Genomic DNA, 7,248 nt, shown 5'->3' with positions numbered 1-7,248 from the left:
CACCATCGTCATCACCGCCACCATCATCACCGCCACCATCACCTCATCACCCTGTCACCATCGCCGCCACCATCACCACCACCGTCATCCTCACCCCCAGCCCCACCATCACCATCACCGCCACCATCACCTCATCACCCTGTTACCATCGCCGCCACCACCGCCACCATCTGCATCCCATCGCCGCCACCGTCACCCTCACCATCACCGCCACCTTCGCCGGCATCGTCTGTGTCCTCCCGTGCTATCACCACCATCGTCATCACCGCCACCATCACCTCATCACCCTGTCACCATCACCGCCACCATCACCACCACCGTCATCCTCACCCCCAGCCCCACCATCACCATCACCGCCACCATCACCCCTGTCTCCTCCTCCTCGCCGCCACCATCGCCACCATCCACACCCCATCACCGCCACCGGCACCCTCACCATCACCGCCACCTTCGCCGGCATCGTCTGCGTCCTCCTGTCGCTATCGCCGCCGCCACCATCATCATCACCATCCCTGGGACTGTTGCCGTCATCACCCTGATCAGCACCATCCGCATCCCATCACCGCCACCATCACCCTCACCCCCACCCCACCATCCACACCCCATCGCCATCACCACCGTCACCGCCGTCACCGTCATCACCGCCCTTGTCGCCATCACCGGCCCACTGAGGATCCCCGAATATAGTGAGGACTGTTTTGGGAATCTGGATGACAGCCAGGCTGCCTTAGCTTGACACGCAGAGGGCTGTGGGCTGAGCAGGCAGAGAAGGCTATGACACCCCAGGGACTCGTTCTCGCCTGGCAGAGAAGAGCGGTTTTCTTACCTGTGCCCACAAACAGCTGCCTGCTGTCTGTCAACAGCTGCAGGAGACGCAAGGTTAGGTCTTGGCCTGCTACGTCCAGCTGGAGGGTCGACTGGGGCAGAGGACAGCCATCGATGACGGGCACGAAGTACGTCGTCCCTTCTCCAGATTCAACCGTCAGCCCTAGGCCAGAGACACGCCGCCGTCATAACACAGGGTGAGCAGGCTCCCTTAGGAATGATGCCCTCGGGCCGGGCTCGGTGGCTCAGCCTGTCATCCCAGCACTTTGGGAGGCCCAGGCGAGTGGATGGCCTGAGCCTGCGGGCTCGAGACCAGCTCGGGCCACTTGGCAAGACCTCGTCTCTACAATCAATCAAAAATTAGCCAGGCGTGGTAGCACACGCCTGCAGTTCCAGCTACATGGAAGGCGGAGGCGGAAGGATCGCCGGAGCCCTGCGGGTCGACGCTGGGGTGGCCGTGAGCGTGCCCCTGCACGCCAGCCTGGGCAACAGAGTGAGACTCTGACTCAAAAATTAAATAAGTAAAAACAAAAATAAGTGATGTCTTCAGGAAGAGAAGGAAGAACTCATGGAGGGAGAAGCAGAGGGGCCTGGGAGCAAGCTTTCGTCCCCTGAAGGGGACCGGGCTGGGATGAACACCAGTCGAGCCATTGTCGGCAGAAGCCTGCAAGTTTTCTTGTGAAACCAGATCCGCAGATATTGGCCGTAGTTCTCCAAGAGGCAAAAAAAAAAGGGAAGAATTTTGAATAATTTTTTTCTTTTTAATGAATTAATTATTGAGACAGGGTCTCCCTCTGCCACTCACCCTGGAGTGCTGTGACGAAATCCCAGCTTATCACAGCCTCAACTTCCTGGGCTCTGACAATCCTCCCACCTCAGCCTCCCAAGTAGTTGCGACGACAGGCACACGCTGCCATGTCTGGCTAATTTTGACCTTTTTTTTTTTGTTGTAGAGATGAGATCTTGCTATGTTGCCCAGGCTGGTCTTAAGCAATCCTCTCACCTCGCCTCCCAATATGCTGGGATTACAGACATGATCCATCATACCTGGCTAATTTAATTAATTAATTTATTTATTTATTTTGAGTTGGAGTCTCACTCTGTTGCCCAGACTGGAGTGCAGTGGCATGCTCCCGACCACCGCAGCCTCGACCTGCTGGGCTCCGGCGATCCTTCTGCCTCAGCCTTCCAGGTAGCTGGAACTACAGGCATGCACTACCACACCCGGCTAGTTTTTGATTTATTGTAGAGATGAGGTCTCGTCAAGTTGCCCGGGCAGGTCTCGAACCCACGGGCTCAGGTCATCCACTCGCCTCAACCTCCCAAAGTGCTGGGATGACAGGTTGAGCCACCGAGCCCGGCCTAATTTTATTTTTTTAATTGACAAATAATAATTGTACATATTTCATGGGTAAATGCTGCGATCTTAACACCCTTTTACCTAAAGAACTCTGTGGGTTGATGTGAGCACTGGGATTCCCTGGGAATCTCTGAGAGGCGCTTGGATGTTGGGAAGGTCTGAACGACAGGACAAGAGACGTGTGTCTCAGTTGGAAAGCCAAACTCGCTCTCTCGCTCTCTCTCTCTGCATGTGACGTGGTCACAGGTGAACATGGCCTCGATCTGTGGGACATGGTGGCTTCTGGAGCTTTCCAGAGCTGGTTGGGGGTCTGGGCGGCGGTCCCCTTTCAGCCGTCGAGTCTGGAAAGAACTGCATGCTTAAAGGAAGCAACGCTGAACAAGAGGACGCACACATCCAGCTCAGGTGGAGAGCAGGAAGTGAGGCCCCTCTCACCAAGAGCGAGAGGAAAAAAGAGGACAGAACAGATGTTCCAAGTATGGGACATCAGACCACAAGGCACGAGTGACCTCTGAGAGAGGGCACACTAGAACCAGAGAGAACAACGGGCCATGGTCGCCCATGAACCCAGACACAACGCTCCAAAGCAAAATGTCAGCACACCCGTAGACGCCGGCAATCTACAGAAGGGTAACACGTTACGACCCACGGGGTTTTGTCTCGGGAATGCAAGGTTGTTTTACCGCGCAAGAGTCCATCAGTGGAATTCACAGCGAGGCCCCTACACAAGCTGCGGACTTTCAAAGATGCCAGCATGCGTTGGCACGTTCAGTTGTGTGAGTGAGTTCACGTGTCCAGCAGACATTATCATGTGGGTGCGAGGTGCTGTACTTAAGATTTAAAATGTTTTCTTTATTTTTTGTGTTTGTTTCTTATGTGTTAGATGTGCGAAAATATTAAGGTTCAGTACCATAGATCTGATCGTGTTAGTTGGGTACTTAGGCTGACTTTGTTGGATTTATGAACTAATTGGACTTATGAGTGTGCTCTTAGAATGGAACTCATTCGTATTTAGGGGATTTACTATAAAAGAGAAAATTCGTATGAGCATATCAATAGACCCCCCCAAAAAAGTGCATTTGACACCATCATCCAGCATTCCTGATTTTTAAAAAACAACTCTCAGCAAACTAGGAACACAAGAGAACTTCCTTAAATTGATAATGGACATCTATGAAAACCCATAGTCTGTAAGGCTTTCCCTCGAAGCTCAGGAACAAGACAAGGATTTACGCTCTCACCCCCTCTATTCTGTGCCATGCTGGGAAGGCTAGCTGGTGCAACCAGGCAAGGAAAAAAACAACAGAAAGCATCCAGTTCGGAAATACGGAGTAAAGCTTTTTTCATTTGTAGACAATATGATTGCCTAAGTAGTAAATCCCATTGAGACAGGAGATAGCTAGAGAAAGGCTAGGCAGACAGACAGGTGGGTCCTCTGGTAACAATGTAGCGACTGATAACAACACAGTAACTGATAACAATGTAGTGACTGGTAACCATGTAGCGACAGGTAACAATGTAGCGACTGGTAACAATGTAGGGAACTCCAGCGGGCCTACCAGGCTCAGCGTTGGTAAACAAGCTCCCTGCCAGCCTCCCAAGCTAGAGCTTAAGTACTCCCGGCTGGGATGGAAAAGCAACCAATCAGTTCACCATTCTGCCAATTGGTCCTCAGTACTGACCAATCAGAACAGCTAATTGCAGACCAATCAGGGCACAGCTAGTGCTAGCCAATCAGCTTAAAATTAGGGCTATATAAGTAGCAGGTTTTGGCACAGGCGGAAACCTTTTCAGGTCTCCTCCCACTGTGGGATCTTTTCTGTCCTCTCCGTAAATCCTGCTTTCTCACTTTCCGACTGTCCGGGTCCTTCGTTCTTCCTGGGCATGAGACAAGAACCTTGACCCTGAAGAACTGAGACCTGAAGAGCTGCCAGAGATCATGGGGAGCCCAAGAGCCATGTACCCCAGAGGCTGGCTTGCTGGCCAGCAGAGCCGGTTGAACCAGGAGAGCTGCTGGAAAAAGGTGCGACTCAAGCTGAGACACTCTCAGGGTTTACCAGCCCTTCAAGCCTACCCTCTCTGGGGCCCATTGAGTTGAAGCCCAGACTGACCTGAAAAATATGTATCACTACGATACCTACAAAAAAGCAATCAGTGCCACTAAATGAGTGTAGAGTGTGGACACAACATCAATATACAAAAATTAATTGCACTTCTATCTACTGGCAATTTCAACCAGAAATTGAAAAACCACTTAGAATCGCATCAAAATATATGAAGCACGTAGAGATAATTCCAACCAGAGACAGGCCTGACCTGTGCGCCATGAACTACAAACATCGCCAAGAGAGATTGAAGAAGACAAACAGAGGTTCCACAGCCACTGGCTAGAAGATGAAATATTTTTTAAGATATCCGTTCTCCCAAACTGATCTATACATCCAATGCCATTCCAATCAAAACCCAAAGAAGCTTTTTGGGTTTTTTGGTTTTGGTTTTTTGTGGTTTTTTTGGGCGATCTACAGACATTCTGAAATTCACGTGGAAATGTAAAGAACCTAGAATGGCCAAAACATTTTCAAAAACAGGAAACCAAAGTGGTGGCACCGACGTTACCTTATTTCAAGACTTCTTAAAAACCACAACAATCGAGAGTTGGATGAATACATGGGGGGAACGGGGTGGAAAGCCCAGAAATAGATCGACACATATCTGGACAATTGATTTTCCAAAATGTGCAAAGGCAATCTAATAAAGAAAGGGTCATCTTTTCTTTTTTCTTTTCTTTTCTTTTGAGTTGGAGTCTCCCTCTGTCGCTCAGACTGGAGCGCAGTGGCACGCTCACGGTCACCACAGCCTTGACTTGCTGGGCTCTGATGATCCTTCTGCCTCAGCCTTCCAAGTCGCCAGAACTACAGGTGTGCGTTACCATGTCCAGCTGATTTTTTGACTTATTGTAGAGATGAGGTTTCACCAAGGTGCCCAGGCTGTTCTTGATCTATGGGCTCAGGCAATCCTTTCATCTTGGCCTCCCAAAGTGCTGGGATGTCAGGCTTGAGCCACTGGGCCCAGCCACCATCTTTTCAAAAACTAGTGTGGGAACAACAGGGCATCGTTCTCCGAACTTCCTCCACGTGCCCTACACCATATGCAAAAGTTTATTCGAAATGGATTATAAAACTGAATGTAAAACTAAACTATACAGAACCTTTGGAAGAAAATACGGCAGAAAACCTTTGGGTTCACCATATACTTTTTAGATATTTCACCAAAAGCATGATACACACACACATACAAACACCCAAACTGATTAACTAGACTTTATGGAAATTAAAACCTGCTCTTTCAAAAGACACTGTAAATAGAAAGCAAACTGAAGACATACAGAAGGAGAAAATGTCTTCAAAACATATACCTGATTTTTAAAAAATATTTAAGATATAAGAAGAATCCTCAAAACACAGGAAAAATAGGCAAAACATATGAACAGACACTTCCCTGAAGTAGATATATGGATGCCAAACATGTGAAAAAAAAATCTAACATCACTGATAGTTAGAGGAGTGTGATCAAAGCCACCATGATATACCACCACATGCCCATTGGAATGGCTAACGTGAAAAACCTGAGCATACCAAGTATTGGCAAAGATGTTGAGGAACCAGAACTCTCACACGGTTGGTGGGAATGCAAAATGGTGTGCCCTCTTTGCAAACTGGCTTGGCAGATTTTTCTTTTTCTTTTTTTGAGTTGGAGTCTCACTCTGTCACCCAGACTGGAGTGCAGTGGCTGCCCCTGGCCACCGCAGCCTCGACCTGCCGGGCTCCGGCGATCCTTCCGCCTCAGCCTTCCAGGTAGCTGGAACTATAGGTGCGCGCTACCACGCCCGGCTGATTTTTTGATTTATTGTAGAGATGAGGACTCACTGCCCAGGCGGGTCTCGAACCCGCGGGCTCAGGCAATCCACGCACCTCAGCCTCCCAAAGGCGCGGGATGACAGACTGAGCCACCGAGCCCGGCTAGGAGATTTTTAAAAGTCAAACGTATACCTATTTCATGATAGCCATTTCACTTCTAGGTATATACCCCCAAAGAAATAACAGCATGCAGTGATGTAGACTTGTACTATACATAAATGTTAATAGAAGCTTTATTTATAATAGCCCCAAACTGAATGCAACCCAAGGATCCATTCATAGGTTAACAGATTAAACATACAGTCATACAATGGAATACTACCCAGCAATCAAAAGATATGAACTACAGATACAAATAATAACATGGAGGAATCCACAAATAATTATGCTGAGTGAACACGGAGACACAAACAAAAAACGTACATGCCTCCTGATTCCATGTATACAGAATTCCAGAAGCTGCGTGCTCATGTCTAGGGACAGGCTGGTGGCTGTCTGGGGACAGACTGGAGGGGGTAGCATGGGGGAGTTCAAGAGGAACTTTGAGGGGGTGATGGGTATGTTAATTACTTTGACTGGTGGAGGTTTCGAGTGTATCCACGTGTCAAGCTTAGACTGTACACCTTAAACACATTCAGGTCAGCCTGTCATCTCAGCACTTTGGGAGGCTTGAAGTGAGTGGATTGCCTGAGTCCACAGGTTCGAGACCAGCCCGGGAAACTTGGCAAGATCTCATCTCTACAATAAATCAAAAATTAGCCGGGCATGGTAGTGCACACTTGTGGTTCCAGCTACTTGGAAAGCTGAGGGGAAGAATCCCCGGAGCCCAGCAGGTCGACGCTGCGGTGGCCATGAGTGTGCTACTGCGCTCCAGCCTGGGCGAGGGAGTGAGACTCCCACTCAAAACAAACAAACAAACAAAAACACGTGTAGGTTATCGTATGTCAATTACATCTCAGTAAAGCTTGTTAAGAAAAAAGTTCAGCAAACCGTTCAAATCTGGGAGTTGATTGTCTAACCAGGAGGAGTTAGGAAAAGGTTGGAGAGTGTGAGTTTTGTGAATGTTTCTTTTTGGGGGGGGAATCGGAGTCTCTCTCTGTCCCCCAGGCTGGAGTGCAGTGGCACGCTCACGGCCACAGCAGCCTC

The sequence above is a fragment of the Carlito syrichta genome, unplaced genomic scaffold, assembly GCF_000164805.1.
Source record: "Carlito syrichta isolate Samal-C Ts95f unplaced genomic scaffold, Tarsius_syrichta-2.0.1 Scaffold316279, whole genome shotgun sequence".
Taxonomy (NCBI): Eukaryota; Metazoa; Chordata; class Mammalia; order Primates; family Tarsiidae; genus Carlito; species Carlito syrichta.
Note: the sequence above shows the minus strand (reverse complement) of the source record.